The 20,170-nt window shown below is 47.4% G+C and overlaps 1 protein-coding gene across 7 annotated transcripts in view; it reads left to right on the forward strand.

Annotated features, from left to right (window-relative positions):
• TENM4 (teneurin transmembrane protein 4) overlaps nt 1-20,170 on the forward strand; it is a 748,739-nt gene that overhangs the window by 216,390 nt on the left and 512,179 nt on the right. For all 7 annotated transcript variants that reach the window (XM_067038410.1, XM_067038412.1, XM_067038413.1 and 4 more), the window contains exon 3: nt 19,195-19,296. The gene's annotated coding sequence lies outside the window, so the exon portion shown is untranslated. The remainder of the gene's footprint in view (nt 1-19,194; nt 19,297-20,170) is intronic.

Here is a 20,170-nt window from a genome sequence, read left to right on the forward strand (position 1 = left end):
GCCTCACAGGGTACTTGGGAGGATTTATGAGCTAATGTATTTTAAAAGTGTCTGACTCAGAATAGCAGCAGCATATATGACTCCCTTGCCCTTCCTTGGTTGTGTTTTGCATGGAACAGAGCCATACTTTCAACAGAAAGCAGACATATTGCAGGGTTTCTGTTGTGTTTTTAGTAGGACATTTCATGGCTTGTCTGATGAGAAATCATTAACTGAGCAATTACTATGAGTACAGGGCTATGTGCGGATACAGAGAAAATATAAGTGTGCCCCTGCCCAGGGCATTGTGTGATGTTTTGCCGGTAGCTCAGTGGGATCAGATTCCGGTACAACCAGAGCTGTCTCTGCAGAGAGAACTCATCTGCGAGCACCTAATTTTGGGGTCCCATTGCCTTGAGTCCCTAAGTCAAGGACAGTTTTCAAGGAAATGTTTATTTTCAAGTAGATAGAGGAATACAATCCAGACAGCACTCCCAAACTGTTAGCTACATATTAATCTGCAAGGACATATATCATAACATAATCAGTATAGCATTGCTCCCAGCTTAATTGAAAATGCTGCATATGAGGGCAGTTAATGAGAAATGTAAGGTTTGATGATTCAGAACTACTGAGATTTAGCGGTTAAGGGGTGTAGTGAGGAAGTGTTGGATTTATTTCCCTTTGCTATTCTCTTTGTACATCTGGACAGGAAGGGGTCTGAAGGGAGTTACTAACAGTGTGTATGGTTAGAGAACTTTGATTATCTGGAAGTCCCTCAGCTACTTGGAACACGGCAGAGAGCCAGCCAGGCAGGAAGCGGAAAAAAAGCCTCTGCAGCGACAAAACACATTTCAATTTGTCTGTGCACTGCGGTCGTTTCACTTTTCTGATAAGAAATCCTCTCAACCCACATCACAACCTATTTGTTTATTCTTGCTTTGCACAAGATCTTAATAAAGGAGGTGATCTGATTTCCCAGGCATTAGCAGGATAGCAACAAAGCATCCTGGCAGTAGTGGGCGGGGCCTCAGGAGATACCTGTCTGTCCACCCCATCCTGAGTTTAGTCCCATAGTCAATAGACATCTTAAAGGCACAGAGTATGTTTTGGCCCAAGGGGAGAGAAAGACGCAGGAGAATCCCTGCTCTTAAGGAACTTACAGTTTGGGGGGGGGGGGGCGGACAGATGTTGTCTCAGTCAAGATTCTTAATTTCAGACAAGCTACTCTGGATAGTTTAAACGGAAAAGGATTTCAAACAGGATATTAGGTGGCTTGAAAACTTTCCAGGAATGCCAGGGACCCAAGCTTGGATGCCACAGAACCAGAGAAGTACCCAAACACTGCATAGGTCTATTGGACTGGAGTCTCTTTTATCCCCACCCCATGGGACTCAAAACTCCAGGAACTAAACGGTAAAACCTCCATGCAGCCGTCCAGATAAATGATCACCTTGGCCACTGTGCTTATGGGAAGCCCTGATTCACGTGAGTCCAGCCACCACGTCCCAAGCCAGCGTCTGCCCTCTGTGATCCTGTGGTTGAATTTGCTCAGGAGAACCTGGGTGTAGCTACAAGGGAGTCTGTGTGATGTTTCCAGCTATCTAGCCTCTGTAGATCAGAAAGCACACTGGGCCGGGGTGGGTAGGGGTGGACAAGGGTGTTGGGAAAGGCAATCTGTGGAATCTGCTGAGTTGGGGCCAGATAACTACAGCCCAGTGAGTCAAGTCCTGTTGTAGAGTTGTTCCAAGGGCTAACTCACGGACAAGGTGCATGATAGAGCACCGCATGAAGTGTCCTCAGGGAGGAGGTGCCAGCATGAGAAAGAGTAAGCATAGAAACTTCACAGGCACGAAACACTGGCGCCATTTCACTTAGGAGCAAATACCCCTACAGAGGTACTCACTCCATCGTGAGGGGCGTTGGTAATAGACCGTCAGTAGTAATAGAAAATCAGTAACAATCAGTAACTGACCCCACAACTAGAGAGGCAAACAGGACCCCTATCCCAGATCTCAACCCCACCTCTCTCACTTCTGCTCTACCGCAGGACCGACCTGCCTTGTGAAATTAATTAGAATTTGTCGGGGAAAGTTCTAGTGGAATTTTTAGGCTTCTCCTCTTAGTGTGGTGACACGGCCCTGTCGCCTCCCTGAACTCACTGCCAGCTCTTTGGCTCTGGAAATCTGCATGCTTTTGCAGGTATTTGCTCCTTGCCTGGTCAGTCCTCTGGGCAGGTGCCCTGCATCCAGGGAAAGAGCCCAGAGCAGAGCTCCAGCAACCAGGATGCCGGAAAGGCTTCGTGGGCGCACTCTTTCTTTTCCTGAAGCACCAGCACTGGGAAATAGAGCTTCCTCCTTTTCCACGTAGCAATTATGTGCACAATTACATTTCCAGCAGGTGTCACTTAAGAGGGTGAAACCCATTAATCGTTCAAATGAGAAAGTGGAAGGGAGCCTGTGAGAAGGCTGGGAAAGCTGCTGAGGTGGAGGAAGCGAACTCGGACGTTTCCTGAGCGGTTGCCCCTCGGCACTCACTTTCCCGTAAGTGATCTCATTCCAGCCTGGGGACAGCCCTCGGTGCAGAGGTTAACAGGCCCTGTTTGAACCTGTGAGAAAGCTGAGCTCCCAGCCCTGCAGTGAATTGCCCGAGGTGACTTGGCCACGAAGGATGAGCCAGCAGGACAGGAGGTGCACATGCCTATACAGGGCATGGCTTGTGTGTAGCTATCTATTTCCTTTGAGTCCAGAGAGGACCAAACACTCTGTTAGACTTTTCTCAGGCTTTCACGGTGCCCAGCATAAAGCAAGTGCCCAGTAAGTACTTAACAGGCTTCTTTATGACAGTTTTCTCCCCATCGCTCTAATGATGAATGAGATATCCAGAGGAAAGAAGATCAAAGGGAAGAAAGTGCCAGGCATATGCAGGCTTATTTAAATAGAAATTTACAATCGAAAGTGGGAATTATCACCCGCTTTTATGGATGAGGAATCTGAAGCTAAGAGAAGTGAAGGGAATTGCCCAAGACTGCTTGGCTAATTAGCAGTAGACTTAGGGTTGGAAGCCAGGTCTGCCTGACTCCAGAGTCTGCGTTCTCGCAGCCACTGAATGGCCTCCCTTGGAATCCATCACATGGCAGAGGTGACCACGTGCTCCCCCCCGGGGATGCCGTGTGGGCGGTGAATTCAGGGCTGTCAGACTCTTCCCTGCAGCTGTATAGAAAGAGCCCCTTTCTTCCTGCTTATTGGAAGGTCCCCAGATGCTGTGCTGAGTCAGAAGAGCCTTCTGTTTGCTCTAATCACCTAAACCCTGTCGGGCCATCTTAACCAAGGCTTGCCCACTGAAAGTTCATGAAGGGCCACCAGAGGCAGGGGAAGAATATGTATTGGAGCTCTGCCAGTCCCTGGGCCTCCTTCCATGCTGATGAAACTGGGCTCACCATCTCCTTTCCCAGTTCCCCACCCCTCACACCCAATATGAATTGTTACCACTGGGTTGCTATCTTGCCTAAGTGTATCACATTCTGCTCCATCTGGAAGCTAGGGGTCAACTGCCCTGCACCATCTCTCTCAACCTTTCCTCTCCATGAGTTTACCAGTTTCTATTAAGTCCCTCGACCAAACTCGCTGGAGTCGTCTGCATCCTTCCCATCTCCCTGCCTCTGCCATAGTCTAGACTATTGCACCAGCCTCTCCACTTGTCTTGTTCATATCTCTTTCCATACCCCACCCACCCGCTCCCTCTTCCATACAGTTACAGGTGAGCTTTGATAAAACATTTATTTTATCCATTCAACCAGCCTTCCAACCTTCCATCCATCCAATAACTGTTTGTGGGATATATGACTACTTGCCATCTGTCAGGCTTCATGCTAGACTTAGGATGCAGCATTAGATAAGAAGTGGGCCAGTCTCTCGTGGTAGAGAGAGAGAAATAAAGTCAACTGCAGGTGAAGGGAACCCAAAGGAGTGATGTCTGACTCAGGTGGCATCCTCAGCAGAGGCTTCTGGAGGAGCTGACATGGGATCGGAATTTTTAAGGTGAGGGTGGGGAAAGGGGAGACAATCTAGGGAGAGCGACTGCACACTTACAAAGGCTTGACACTGCCTTACACCTTTGGGGAGCTGCAAGTGCCGGGTGAGGTTAGAGAGAACAGTGGTTGCTGGATCATGAAGCGCCTTGTTCTGTGAGTCTGGAATTTCCTCGTGGATGGTTTTCAGAAAAGAAGCAGTATGGACCGAGGGCTCTCAGCCACCCCCTCTCCGTGCCTCACTTGAGCCTCCTGGCCGGTTTTTGTCCAGGCTCGGACCTCCAAACAAATCACCGATTAGGCTTCTTTTCTGGCTGGCTGAGGTTCTGCCTGAAGGACACTTGTGGTCTCCTGGACACTGCTTATCCATAAGAGTTCTGAACCACGCTCAGAGAAATTCCTTTTCATTCTCTCTGTTCCGGACACAACGTGTCTTGAATTTAGTGTCTGGGCCCGTGGCTGTTGAGCGTGTGGAGAGCACATTGTTCAGGGATGTGCTCAGTCATTCCGGCCTCACTACATCTGTCCATCACTCCAGAGTGTTTAGTAGGAGCAGATAATACACAGGCCAGCTGCCACCTCCTGCTTTTCTAATCATCTATCAAAGAAATGGAAAACCCACTCACTGTCATTGCTGAACGCAGATGGGGTCCGCAAGCATATCTTCAGTTTAGGAACAAGTCAAGAGGGAGGGCTTAGGGAGTGGACCACCCCCTGCATTCCACCCCCACCCCCCCGTCCCTCCCCCACCCCGCTACAGTCCAGCCCCACCTGGCCCTCTCTCCGAACCTCCCCCCAGCCTCTGAGCCACCCGAAGTGGTTGACTCACCAGCCTCTCTTCAGAGTCCCTTACACATTCCTGCTTATGCAGGAAGCGGGAAGAACTGGGTTGGACACTTTGGCTATATGACTCGGGGCGATAACTTCACGCCTCTGAGTGTGGGTTTCCACACTTAAAGCTCAGGGCTAATGCCCCCTGCCTGCCAGTTTCAGAGCTGGGTGAATCACAAGCATTAGCATATGTGAATAAACTTGGTAATTGTCACAACTTCCCTAAGGGAGAGGTATCATTATCCTTATTTTACAGATAAGGAGCCGGGGAAGCTCAGAGATGTTAAATAACTTGCCCCAGGTCACACAACTAGAAAGTGGATTGTGGCTGGTATACAGTGGGTGCTAAATAAGTACACTTAACTAACTGGCTCCAAAGCATTATGAGAAAAAGGTTAGTTAGGTATAATGGCATTTTATTTTTTGTTCTAATTTGTATTTCTTTGGTTACTAGCGTAACTGAACATTTTTTCCATGTGTGTATTTGCTTAATATACTTAATGGGTAACACGCCCATGTCTGCTCCCAATTTATTTATTGGTGTCCTTAAATTTGTTCCCACATCAATTTGTACCAGATCTTTTTTGAATGGACATTAACCCTCTTCTACGCTACAGATATTTTTCCTGCTTGATGTCTTTTTCACTTTATTTTCTTTCCTTTCCGTTGTGTAGAATTGTAAAGTAAAATTAATTTCCGCTTACGTTAACTTGTATAATCAACGTGCTAAAACCCCAGCCAAGGCTTGGAAGCAGGTTTTCCCAGGCAGCACATACCTCTTCCCCACCCCAGTGGGTCCAGTGGGTTGAAAGGAACATCAAAGGCAGACTAAGCCCAAGACCCTTTGATAAGCGGCCCGAGGACAAATCTTTTGTACCATAAACATATGATTGGCTTGTGTGTATGTTTTATAGTAAACACTTGATTTTGACCTAAGTCAAAAGGCCCAGTGACTTGTTTATAAAGTTTAACCTGGTCATGCCCATCCCCCACATGTGCTGCCTGACTGCATTATGGGTTATGGCGGGCCCAAGGGCTCCTGCAGTGTCATGGTCTCAGAAAACTTGACCCCTGGGCTAGTTGTTGGTGATGTCAGCAAAAGTGCTTTAGATTGGGTTTGACAGATTGTAAAGTGCTTTGCCACCCATTTTTCAGTGTATCCCCACAGCAGCCCTCTAGCAGTAGTGTAGGTAATGATGTTATTTCCATTATCTGCTGAGGGAACTAGGGCTCGGGGAGGTTGTCCATGTCCTCATGCTAATCACTGGCAGAGACTGGTCTCTCCTTAGGTGTCAGGGCTCCTATTGTGTCTGCCTTGCCAAGTTAGCTCCTGGGGATGGTCCCAACCATCCAGTAATGGAGCAGGGGCAGTGTTCCAGGCCAGAAATCCAGCTCTAGAAAGAGAATGGCCTCACCCTCCGCTTAGAAGCTCTTCGATTGTAAACTTCTGGAGAAGATCTTGCATAATAATACACTGCCTGTCCCTTCCAGCCACAAGGAGATGGTACTCCAGAGAGTGTGGGGGACATCCTGAAAGAAGGGACAGCAGTTAATGATAATCAGGGTGTCCTGAAACGGTCTTCAGGGCATGGCTTCAACACAAGGCTTCCCTTGTTAAATAGGATCTGGTCAATCCCCTGGAAGTTCATCGTCACGTGAAGAGACAGAGACATACCCAAACATCAAGAGGCTTATATTCTGGCAGGAGAGACAAACAATAAATAAGTTAAACATAGAGCATGTCACATGCTGAAGAGTACTATGGAAAGAAATAGGGAAGGGGCTGGGAGTGTCGGAGGGTGTCACAGTTCTAAGCAGGGTGATCGGGAACTCACAGAAATGTACCAAGTAGCACAGAGAAGAAGTCCAGTAATTCTGTTTGGGATCAGAGAAGACTCCAAAGAGGATGCTTTATTTTTTGTGCTAGGTCCTGTCTTCTAAGGGAGGGTTTCCAGGTAGCCAAGGGGAGGGATGCATTTTTGGCAGAGGAAACAGCAACTGCATAGGCATAAAGATATGAAGGTATGGGTCTGATACGGCAAGAGAAAAAGGAAAGGAAAATGCAGGACTTGATGCTGGAGAGGTCGGTTGTGGCCACATTGTGAGGACTTTGTGGTGTACAGTGTGACTGTAGATGCTGTGGTGACTCCAGGGAACATCTACCACAGCTGCCTTCCTGAGCTAGTGACCAATGGCCCCAGCTGGGCTAGAGCCATGGCCTTTCTAACAAAGAAAGAGTTAAAAACAAGGCACATTTCCTCCCAATGGCCCATAACCCGAGTCTTATTAGACAAATTCCAGTAGTGGGGCATCCTACAAAATACTTATCCAGTATTCCCCCAAAGTGTCAAGGTCATCAAAAACAAGGAAAATCCGAGAAACTGTCATAGCCAAGAGGAGCCTAAGAACCTGTGATGACTGAATGGCATGTGGTGTGCTGCATGGGATCCTGAAACAAAAACGACATTAGGGAAACACTAAAGAAATTCAAATAAACTATAGACTTCCGTTAATAATAACATATTAATATTGGTTCATTAATTGTGACAAAAGAACCATACTGTAAGATGTTAATCAAGGGGAAAATAGAAGCAGGGTATATGGGAACTCTCTGTACTATGTTTGCAATTTTTCTGTAATCTAAAACTCTTCTAAAATGTGTTTTATTAAAAAAATAATAGACGTGATAACATGGAAAAAATTAAAGTGGGAAAACCTTTGTAACCCCCCAATTTACTTGGGTTTCCTCATCTCTGGAAGGACTGGTTCTTTTCCAATTCAGTTTCTCCCCCAACAAATGTTTTCAGCTTCATAAACATAGAAACAAGCACGTGTGTCAGCGTGGGTGGGGATGCTGAGGTCAAGACCACGTCTTTGCTGAAGTCCCAGCACTGTTTTTTTTCTCTGGGACCAGTTGAGGTTTCCAGGGAGGTAAGGCATGTGGCAGTTCGTTAACAGCCCTGCTCTTCCACACCTGGTGGTCCTTTCAGTTCCTGTGCAGGACATTGGTCTGGGACAATTGGATCAGTCAGTGAAAGGCCACCTGTGACAACGGGCCTGAATAGAAGCAGAAAGCAAATGCATCAGGGTTCAGAACCCCTGTTCTGACTGTAAGAAGCTGACCTCTGCTAGGAAACTTGCCTGCCACCAAGGGGCTAGCTCACAAGGAGAGCTTGCAAAGCCATTCTCCCTCAATTTCTGGTGTACTCTTTTCTCCATTGTCTCCTCTGTCCCAGCCTGTGTCTGTCTGTGTATGTATACTTTTTCACATCTAAATTCTTCTTTAGTAACCAAGAATGCTCTCTCAGCAGTCCCAAAAATGTTCTCCTATTTTATTCCTGTCCCCATCCTCTCTCAATAAAGCATGGCTTCTCCCACCTGTCTGAGTTTGGAAGGACCAATAATAACCCTTAACAGTTGTAGGTGTCAACAGAGACAAGATCCAGCCACATCACATTAAGTCTCAAACATCTCACTGAATCTGCTAAGAGATGTCTTTCTGGATCTGTCTCAGTTTCATTAAACTCCTGGTTTCCATACAGAGACTCAGTACACCCTAACCTGCCAAAGGATTCTGAAGCTTCACAACCAAGCTCCTTGGCATCCCTTGCATCAGTAATTGGCCTTTCCCACATTAGTTTACTGACTGACACAAAAGTCACATTCAAGATAGCTAAATTCATGGGGGGAAAAAAAAAAGCAGAGACCTGACTTTGTCCTCCTTCCAGGGATGCCTTTCCAGCCTTCCGGTGCCTGACAGGTGCTTCACCGATCACTTATTCCCTCCTGGGCTTGACTGCAGTGGTCAGTTTTGCAGTGGCTCCCTATCCCAGCCCAAGCACTGGGAGGCTTCATGCATTCATTGTCCTCGAGGCTGCAGAGTGGCACTTCCACCTGCAGATTCTTTCTCAGCACCTCTATCCATCAGAGTCTAGGCAGGGAAATGGAAACCACCATAGGTCTTTCAACAGAGGGAATTTAATATAGGGAATTGGCCACACAGTTAATGAAATGGCTAAGAAGCTAAATGGTACAAGTTGAGTCATCCCGGATATCAACAACAACAGGGAACCACTATCACCCCTAGACCTGGAGGCACAATGAGAGCAGGTGATGTTTCTGGAGCCCCAAAGCTGGGACAATCCAGCAGGGGACAGAACCATTTTATAGGGTCAGGACCTGAAGCGACAGATGTTATGTGGCCACTGCCAAGGATACTGTCTAAAACAAGCAAGAGAGGGAGAGATACCCTCGCTTCTCTCTTCTTCTTACCTCCAGTCTGCTGCCAGGGTCCTCCATTCATAAGCCCACCTGTCCAGAGGCCAGTGAGCAAAGGATTCTGAGCGTTGCAGTTCCCCATGAGATAGAGCAGAGGAGCAAGTATGGGAAAGGGGCCTGAGAGCAAACAAACGATGGGCACAGCATCCATTCAGTCCTCTCACTCTCCCCACCCTCTTTGTTCAAGGCTGAGTTGGCCCTCAGCCCTCCCAGAAAACTGCCTTTTTTTTTTTTTCTAATTTCTCTCATCAAGACAGCTGGCAGCTTGATACAGGCATCATATTCTTGTTTGTTCTCCTGGATTGAACAGATGAGGAAAAAAAAAACCAGGATCCTCCTTTACTTTGGGGCAGGGCAGTGAGCTCTATAATCTCTGCAGTCATCAAATCTTGCTCATGTGGATAATTGCTGTCCCTAGTCCTTTGGAGGAGAGCAGTTTCTCTCTTCTTTTGTGGGACCGTCAAGGTAGAATGATTCCGTTTATTCTTACAATGGTTGCAGCCGCAGAGTCTCAAGGACAGCTTGAACAATTATCTTCTATTTTACAAGAGCAAACTCATAAGCCAGACCCCGCTATGCAGCCACATTCTGCCCTGGAGGGCCCGTGTGCACTGGTTATTCCAGAGGGCTGGTGAGTTGCTTCAGGGGACCGCAGCTCTTGTCCAGGATGGTGAATACTTTCCAAGCTGCCTTCCCTCTGACTGCCTCTCTTCTCTGCTAGCTTGGAGCCCTTGCTGCTGACGTAGGAGGTCACACAGAGGGGAATGTGGACAGGAAGCGTCCAAGGGCAGAGCAGAAGAAACAAAGGCCCCTAAGTGTGTGCAGCCAAGAAAATAACATGAAAAGAGATGAGGGATTTGGGCTGGACTTGTTTTGTTTTGGAGCATTTCAAGGGGCCAGGCACACAGTTGTGTTTGGATTGGGAAGAAAGGCATAACTGTGCAGAAGAAAATCCTTTTCAGATTTTATTCTGGCTGTTACTGGATTAAAGACAACAGCAAGAGGATTAATCTGCGTGAATATATGAAAGTTGTTGTACCCAGACAGGAGGGAACCCTGTCTCTTCCTGGGACATGTTTGGACAGCATTTGGAAGCAGCGGGCTTGCTTGTCTATCCATCACCATTCTGGTCAGTTCAGCACTGCTTGGAGCCACGTACATTTCTTTTCTTAACATTAATGATAATGATAATGATTAAATATTAATAACAGTGCTGCTTAGGACTCTTGATTCAAAGTGACAGAAACCTCAGAATTAAGTTACTCAAAACAGAGGGACTTTTACTTCTGCCTCATCGAATCCAAGGAGTTGAAATTTGCAGCCAGAGAAAATGCAGCGATGCAGTGGAATTGGGTTCACAGTTTTAATTCTGTTAAGATTTGTTCTGTTTCTTTTCGCTGCTCTGGTCACTTCTCTTATACTTGTGAGCTTCTTTCTCTCCCTGCAAACAAGCTCTCCCTATTTTTTCCGTGTTAGTTTGCAGGGCTGCCATGACAAAGCACCACAACTGAGAGGCTTAAACAACAGAAATTCCTTGTCTCACCGTTCTGGAGGCTAGAAGTCCAAGATCAAGGTGTCAGAAGGACCGTGTTCCCTCTGAAGGGAAGGGTCTACCCCAGGCTTCTCTCATGGCTTCTGGTAGTTCCTTGGCTTGTGGCAGCATAACTCTGATCTTCTCTGTGTCCAAATTTTCCCGTTTTTATAAGGACGCAAGCCATATTGGATGAGGGCTCACCCCAGTAACCTCATTTTAACTTGATTACCTCTGCGAAGAACCCATCTCCAAATAAGGTCCCTTTCTCAGGCATGGGGGCTTAGGACGCCAGCATAACCTTTGTTGGATGGCACAATTCAACCCGTAACACTCACATGGCCACTAATAGCTAGCAAATTTTCATCTCTTACAATCATCACTACTAGAGACTACATTCTTCTTCACTTCCTGTTTTCAGAAATCGCAGGGAAGAATTCTAACTGGTCCAGCTTTGACCAGCTTCTGCTCTCCCCCAGAACTGTGATTAATCTGGCTTTACTAAGGCACCCAGCCCTGAACCAATCAATGATGGCCAGGGAGGCAAGGTCCTTCAAGAATATGACAATTCCATCTAAAAAACAGCACAAATGAACTTATTTACGAAACAGAAACAGACTCACAGACGTAGAAAACAAACTTATGGTTACCAAAAGGGAAGTGGAGGGAGGGATAAATTGGGAGTTTGGGATTAACAGATGCACACTACCGTATATAAAATAGATAAACAAGGATTTACTGTATATCACAGGGAACTATATTCAATATCTTATAATAACCTATAATGGAAAAGAATCGGGAAACAAATGTATATAACCGAATCACTTTGCTGTACACCTGAAGCTAACACAATATTGTAAAGCAACTATTCTTCAATTAAAAAAAAAAAGAATACGACAATTCTCATAGAACCCATGAATCTGTCAGATCAGCTCGTTAATGCTGGGTACACATCACCCCCAAATCATAGTGGCTTATAACAACAAAGGGCTTCATTCTCTCTCTCTCTCTCTCTTTTTTTTTTTTTTACAATAAATCATTTATTAATACTGGACATATATTGCATCACTATTGAGAAAAAACATACATTTTTAACTCAAAGCTATTAAAATTCATTTGCCCCTCTTGGGAGGATTTTTTTTTTTAAACATCTTTATTGGCGTATAATTGCTTTACAATGGTGTGTTAGTTTCTGCTTTACAACCAAGTGAATCAGTTATACATATACATATGTTCATTCTCTCTTAGGCGCCACGTCCACCGCGGGCAGGGGGAGGGGTGGTGTTGGGGGAGGGCTTTCTGCTCATTGTAGCCCCCCAGGGACCCAGGCTGACAAATCACCCCAACTGTGCCAGTCTTTGTGCCAGAGTGAAAGGGCTCTGGAGGGTCCTGCGTTGGCAACGAAATCTTCTACCCGCAAGTGGTACACCTGTGCTCGCACCCACTGGCCTCAATTAGCCAACGGCCCGATGCAGATGTGCCACCCACCTGTGCCTGGAAGGCGGCGAGCCGGAAGTGGTTGCCAAACAGCCCTGATGACACAACCCACACGATGGGAGCCATGGGCAAAGTGGCTCCCAGAAGCAGGGAGGAGCTGCCCCGGAGTAAGAGGGGGCGCTGCACAGTCGCCTCGTAGGGGAGCACTCCAGGGCCTCCCCGCCCAAGGAAGGGGCAGTGGGGAAGACAGTGAGGATGGCACACACCTGGGTTTGGCTGCAGCATGGCGGGTCTGAGGTGAGAGTGTCAGGGACGGGGCTGGAGAGATGGCCAGGCTGGACGTGAAGAGAGGTGCCTGTTTTAGGGAGGGCTTTGGATTTTGTCCCAAAGACAATGGAGCACCAACAAGAGTTTCAGGCTAGGAACAGCAGGGTCAGACTTGCATCTTAGGAACAGCGGTGGGCGTAGGATAATTTGAAGGAAGGGACTGAAGAGCACTAGAGCTGCACAGAGGTCAGGGCAGGATTTAGTGGTAGAAACAAGTAGATTTGGTGACTCTCTGGCCTGAGAGTGCAGTTAGTTGTCACCTGTACCACAGAGATGGCTTTGTGGAAATGCCGGCCTCTGCGCTGGCTCCTGAAGGAGGAACAGGGGGACGATAAAGGAGAGAGGCTTTGCAGGCTGACGGTGAAGCTGAGCAGAGGCTTGGGGGTCTGGGGGCACTCGGGTGGCTGAGGACAAGAGTATGCATTTGTCGTGCACATTCAGATCGCAGAATTTTTGATGGTGTGCTTGAAGGGCTTAAAGGTGAACGTTGGCGCAGTAAAAGCAAGATTCAGAAAACTGAGAACACTTGCCGCTGATTCCACAAACATCAGCAGGTTGCTTTGTAGCACCTGAGAACTGTTTACTCCCCACCCTATGCTTGCTTCTATGCCACCCCTTCTAGGCAGAGTTCTTATGCAGCCCCGTAAGCAGATGATCTTTCTCTGGTGAGAGCCCAGTCTCTTTTGTCTTACCCTCAGGCAGCTGAACGCTGATGCCCCCGCCTGCTCCACCCAATCTTCTCCCTGACAAAGGTCCCTGCAATAGCATGGATCCGCCTCGATCCTTTGCAAGATAAATCCGCCTGTGGTGCGGATTTGGGCAGCTCACCTGTGAAGGATTCATGAGCCATGTGAAGGATTCATGAGCCATCGTCTGCTGTGGCTAACATTGAGAGCTGCTGGGGAGGACACAGGGGGAGAACCGCACAGAAGAATACTGAGTGGAAACCTGGATACGGCCCGTGGGCCAGAAAATGGCAAATGAGCTCCACCCACCTTCCCTCCATGAGAGACCCATCCTCACCGGCCTCCAAGTCTGGGGCTGGCTCACTGGACCCACGGAGGTCCTGTAAAAAAACTCTTTGAGGCCTTCGTGAATGAGGATACCCAGTGAAAAATTCACAGGAAGATTACATAAAACCATCTGCTGCCTTTATTTCCCCCTGTGTGCATTAAAAGTGCACAGCTGCTCGACATGAAACATTCCATTATGCTGCTGTGTGGCTCACCAGCTGGGCTTGGACGCTGGGGGCCGAGAGGAGGCGATGTGGGAGGGGAGGCAGGTGGTGAGCACGTCCAGGGATTTCTGCCTGGATCTGAGTGTCTCGAGCAGGACAATCCAGATTTCTCCGCCCTCTGGATGTGCTCTCTGAAGGAGGTGTCCTTCTGTGTATGTAGTAGATTCTGTCAGTGAGTTTGTCTTTGGGGGTGTGTATATGTGTTTTTCTTTTTAATCTGAAAATTGGTCTGAGGGTTCACAAGTGACAGCTGGAGCAACCATAATTAAAATGAAATAACCTGCTTCCTTCAGTCCTCAGGGAGAAAAGCTTACAAAAAAATCAATTTTCTAAGTGGACTCAGGAACGTGGCGAATCTTCTCTTCTCTCCCTGTTTACTTGAAACAAGTTTCATGGCTTTGCTTTTCTTTGGAGTCAGAGGAAGAGAAGGGAATTAACCTTTGCTGAGCATGTATCCCCATCCCAGGCACTGCACAGGGCTGTCCCAACTGTACAAGCCAGGGTTTGAATCTAGTTTTAATGCTTCATCTCCTTCCCGTCTGCCATGCACCATTCTGGTATCCTGTTAGACCCCAGCTCTCTCAACCTCATCCGATTGTGTCCAGAGACCCGGGAGGTTTGGCATTATTAAGATGTTATTGAATATGTTGGCACATATAATTGACTTGGATTAGGAACCAAAGGTCTTAGCAGAGTAACAAGGTGAAGCATTCCGTGCTAATGATTCCATGCTAAGGAGATGGTTTTCAGAGGATTGGATTTGCTCTTGAAGGTGTTGCTTAGAAGTCACCCTTCAAACCAGGCTGGGAAAATAAAATCCCAGAAGAACTGCAGACTGTGTGGTTTGTTTGGATCTCAATTTAATGGAACTAAGGTAGAACGGGACATCTGTGTGCCTGGAATTGAAGCCACAGTGGTCAGCGTCTTCAGGGAGGTCCCAGTTTGGTGGAGAAGAAGGACATGTTGACAAATAATTCTAAGACACTGGTAATAAGTGCTAGGTCGAGGGTATGAACAACCTGCTATAGCTGCAGCATTTTTTCTCCAAAAATCAATTTCTTCAGTTGGTAACTTTGTGAGGAGCAGAGCAACCTCACTGGGAGAGTGAAGCCAGAATGTTGAACATAAAAAGACAAGAAGAAATTATTACATTCTTATGTATGTAACAAGGGCCTGGCACTTAGTCTCTCTAATCCCTTATTATCATTCCCATTTAATAATGAGGAAATTTAAGGAGCTACATGGTTTGCCCAAAACCACATAGCTGGTAACCCGGTGGGGTGTGATTAAGACCTACCCTATTTGCTTCCGAAGTCACTGCTTTTGCCACTGTGCCAGCCTTCCTCAAAGAAAGCCTGCACCCTCGATTGTCAGGTGTATGGTACAGCCATCACCGTGTCCCATACTTAGAATGAGGAAATCTTTTTTTCCTTTCCCTTGAAAAAAAACAAGTTTTAGCAGCAGGCATTTTTTTTTTTTTTTTTTTTTTTTTTTTGCGGTAAGCGGGCCTCTCACTGTTGTGGCCTCTCCCGTTGCGGAGCATAGGCTCCGGACGCGCAGGCTCAGCGGCCACGGCTCACGGGCCCAGCCGCTCCGCAGCATGTGGGATCTTCCCGGACTGGGGCACGAACCCGTGTCCCCTGCATCGGCAGGCGGATTCTCAATCACTGTGCCACCAGGGAAGCCCACAGCAGCAGGCATCTTGATGGGAGTGATTCATAATCATCCTCTCCAGGCTGCAGGGGGAGTACATCGAGCCCTCTGGGCAGTCCTCCCAAACAGAGACGTCAGCCCATAGATGCTGGGTTCTTCACTGACATTCTGCATGGCCCCAGCAGAGTCTTGGGTATTCAAATATGTTCCCCTGGGCTCCTGGGTCCACTGCTCCTGTGAAGCTTAGCTGAGAAGGGAAAGACAGAAGCAAGCATTCCTTATAAGAGAGGAGGGTGGTCTCCCGCTACCTTTGAAATTCTCTGCAAGAGACTGTAGTCCATGTTGTTTCGGACCCAAGTCAAGGAATTGTCTTTTTTGCTTGATTTGGGGTCACTTTGGGGAAAGCTAGCAGGAGCAAAGGCACTTGGCACTTAATTTCATTTGAGCCTCTCAAAAGGCAACCCAGGAAATATCCTGCTTTCCCCCCATCCTAGGGCGGGTGGGAGGTATGCTGGGAGCAGGTGTACTGGGGGGCCCGGTGTACATGTCTGTGCAGGGTCACAGCATGCTTTAAGGCTCACCTGGAAAGGGAAAATACAGGATCCAGATCTCGTCTCCACCACTTCCTAGCTGGGGGATTAGGGGCAAGCTGCTGAAATTCCCCAAAGCCTCATTTTCTCGTCTGGAAGGAATAGGCTTGCTTCCTACGGTTGTTTAGAAGGTTAAGTGAGATCGAATATGTACCAGCACCGGACACTCTGCCCAGTGCCTGGCACACAATTAGCTCCCTCCCCTTCCAATTCAAACTGTGCAAGCTTGCCAAATCCATCTTCCTACAGCACATCTCCAATTACATCACATCTCTGCTCAAAAGCCTTCAGTGGCTCTCTATCACTCATCGAATAATGGCTACTTTCTCTGCCTTGGCTTTCAGGGCCCTGCTCATTGGGGTTCACGTCCCTTGTCAGGTGTGATATCCTCTGCTTCCCTCCACACAGCCCGCACTCATTCTTTGTCACGCTTTCTCCTCCTGTGACTTCCTTCCTCACACGAGTGCCCTGCCCTGTCCCCATGCCACCCCACCTAACACTATCTCTCGTGCATGGCTGGGCTTAAACGGTATGCTGTGACCTTTTGCTCCCTCATTTGTCAGCCAAGGTGGCAGCTCCATTCCTCCCTCCTCTCACTGCTTTTTCTGTATCCACTTACAAAACTGCCAAGTATTTCCATTACTTGTGGCCGTGTTGTCATATTTTCCTTGTCATCCTGTGAGTTTCCCGAGGGCATGGTTTGCTTCTGAGTCATCCGTGTGTCCTGAATCACACCTAACACTCAGCATAGGGATGAATGAGTGAGTGAGCAAGTAAAGGAATGAATACACCCTCATTCCGACCTAACTGGATTTCATTCATAAAGCGCTAGGGCATAAGTATAACACTTCTAAAACCTTTGGCCAACCCATGGGTATTTTGGTTTCATTAACAGTTTGGGTTTCATTAACAGTCATGTGGTGCTTATTGGAGGTACAGCCGTCTGTTTATAACCATGGGTTCCACATCTGTGGATTCGACCAACCACGGATCAAAAATACTCGGGGGAAAAATTTCTAGAAAGTTCCAAAAACCAAACTTGAATTTGCCCCACTGGCAACCACTTACGTAGCAGTTACATTGTATTTACAACTATTTCCATATCATTTCCATTGTATCAGGTATCATAAGTAATCTAGAGATAATTTAATGTATATTGGGAGGGTGTGTGTGGGTTTTATACAAATACTGCACCGTTTTATATAAGGGACTTGAGCATCCATGGATTTTGGTGTCCATGAGGGGGCCCTGGAACCAATCCTCCTGCATGTGCCAAGTGATGACTGTATCTTGAAAAAGAGGCAATTCAGGGATACACCTTGAAAATAAAAGTAAATAGAAGAAAAGGAGTTGAGGCTTTCCCTGGAAGCGTGGCAAAGATGAAGGTGGAAGAGGAGTAAAACTGCAGTTCTGCAGCTTCTTAAAGGGGCGGGGGGGTGGCTTGGATCAAATGAGACACAGATGACGGCCCAAAGCACAAGGTTTGGCCTGAAGCTATGGAGGCAGAGTGGAATTGTGTGACCTGGACAAAGGCAAGTGGTTTGAGAAAGACCCTGAGTGTTTCATCCAAGTCACAGGATAGGACTAGGACCCCAGCAGGACCCTTGGGGGCAAAGCCAACAGCTTTGAGTCCTAAACTTCTCAAGGCTCTGGGCATATGAGGAGAGGCCCTTACACAAGAGAAAGGGCCTCTTACCCTGTCCATTGTTACAGTAAAACAATTTGCTGCTCCTCTCTGAAATTTTGGAGAGTAAACTGATAATGAACAAGGCATAGTACATAGAATTTAAGGGCGCAATAACTATTACTGCTCATTTGAGATACATAAAATGATAGTCATCTCCTATGTAGTGTACTGCCAATTTTTTATTTTAGTGAATATAGCATGATTTATCAGGACTTTTCTAGGTTTACCTCTAAACTTTGTCTCGTTGTTTCTATTTTGGCCCATCAGGTCTTCTACCTGGGGGGTGTTCGGGAGCCTAACCCCCGAGGGAAGGGGTACTCTGCACTTGGGCAGAGGCTGGCGAATGTTCCCTAATATAGACCTAATATAGTCACTCTGTGTTTAGAATAGTGAGAATTTACAATAAAGAAACAGGAAATGTAGATGAAACTAGCAAAATTTCACAGCTAGGAGAATTTTGTCTTTAATGACTATTACCAGTAATTCCTCACCTTATGATAGATAATAATGTCTTCTTAGCTAGGTTCCTAGGTATATTTGGCAAATAGGTATTCAGGGAATTTCTCAAACAATGACTTTTTACCTCAGATGCCTAAATGTATCCTTCATGCATTGTCCTTTAGCCTAGAGTGTCTTTTATATAAAAAGCTCCTCCTCTTGCAATGACCTAAGTATGCGAGGACCCGCGGTCAAATCCGAGCTCCTTCTCTTGCAATGACCTAAGTATGGGAGGACCTGTGATCAAATACCAGCTCCTCCTTTTGCAATGACCTAAGGTAAATGGCTTACAACCTTTCAGCCTCTCCACACTCTTCTTTTGAGTGAGATAGGATTTCTTTTATTCATTTCACAAAGCTTTATTGTGTACAGATATCTCCTTGGACACTGGAGGTGCAGAGATGAATCAACATCGTCACAGCATTCTAGGGCCAGAAAGGACCTCACGTGTAGCCTCGTTCAGAGTTTTTCTCTTTCAGACAGAGGCTCAAGGAGGGGAAGTGATTTACTAGAGGTTTGCAGAGTGATAAGCAAGTGGGCCAGGGCCAGTCTCTTGTGTGTAAGGGATTCTGCCTACGTGACTCTCAATACTCCCATACGGTATATCATGGGGAAGATGGGCCCATCCTATAGGGCAGGACACTAAGGCTCAAAAGGTGCAGTGATGTATTTATTTGCCCAGTGAATCAGTTGCAGGGGCCAGTGCCTTGGCCACATGTTCCACACACTCCCCACCCCCATTAAGGCGTACAGTCAGTCCTTCACAAAACACTCTACTTTGCTCCAAGCTGCCTTTGCCTGGGTTGTAAAGAGGACTGATCTGCAGTCCCTGCCCTTGAGGGGTTTGGTCAGCTTGAGGAAATATGTCAACAATGGCTATCAGACAAGACCAGATGAGATGGGAGAAGAAAGGAAGGTTGCAGAGAGTACGTTTGTGTGGGATTCCCAGGGTGTCTGGGACCCCACTTGCTTCTCTTCATGGCTGTGGGACCAGTAACAAGCCCCCTCTCCCTACTGGTGTGCATTTGCCCTGACTGCCAGGGACAGATCTATGAGACCGGGTCAAGGACACCTTGCCACCTCACTCACTTGGGTCTGTTTTCTCTGCTTTAACAGAAAGGATCCCGTCTCATCCTCCAGGATCCGATGGCCCTGGAGAGAGGGCTGCAGGGCCCACGGACACTGCTGACTCTTCAGAACCTGCTGACATGGAGCCAGGTCAGTCCCCTTGTCCGCTCTGATTTTCTGCATCATCAACTGCAAACCTACGGTCTTGATGAGAGATGCCATCTTGGAATCTGAAAAGAGGCATACTTTCTGTTTGAAGGCTTTTGCCACTAAGCCACATGGGGAGTGGAGAAGTGGAAGCCAGAGCCAGCAGCCAGCATGGTGGGCGGACAGAACAGGCAAGGGCCAGGCATCCAGTGAGGATGTGATGAGGGAGCTGGCGGCCAGCAAGCACTGTGCAGGTCCGGGCCCACAGAGGCCGCAGTGGCCATGAGAGTCATTCTGGGGCCCAAGTCACCAAGGGCAGGGTCCAGAGTTTGGTCGTTACATTTCAAGCGGAGTTGGAGTGGGATCAGAGGTATAGTAGGGAATGAGGTAGGAGGAGGTGAGTGGGCAGCTGCCCAGAGGCCAGGCAGTCCGGCGGCCAGGTCCAGCTGGCCAGAATGGCTCTCCAGAGGCTTTTCTTATACTGCTGTGCAATGACAAAAATAGAACACACTTGGGGGGTTGGGAGGAAGTAGAAGGCTGTTTCAAGCTAGGGAAGAAACACGGCAGAGAGAATGTTCTCTCTGTTCTGTGTGCCATGTTTCTTCTCTAGCTTGGAAAGTAGGATCGTACGTAGAGTCTGGGTCATGAGGAAGGCTACAGAACCAGAGGAAGGAGTCAGCACCCAGGGAGTGAGCCTGTATTGCAAACCTACTAAGAACCAAGCACTTTTTCTCTTCGGGGCAATCTTGTACGGTAGAAGTCTGAGCCTTTCTAGGCTCAGTTAATGCTGCAGTAATTAATGAACTCCAGAATCTCAGTGGCTTAACACAGTGGTTTATTTCTTGCTCATGCTACCTGTCTAACCCAGGTAGGTGGA

This window comes from Kogia breviceps, chromosome 7, assembly GCF_026419965.1.
Source record: "Kogia breviceps isolate mKogBre1 chromosome 7, mKogBre1 haplotype 1, whole genome shotgun sequence".
NCBI classification, from domain to species: Eukaryota; Metazoa; Chordata; class Mammalia; order Artiodactyla; family Physeteridae; genus Kogia; species Kogia breviceps.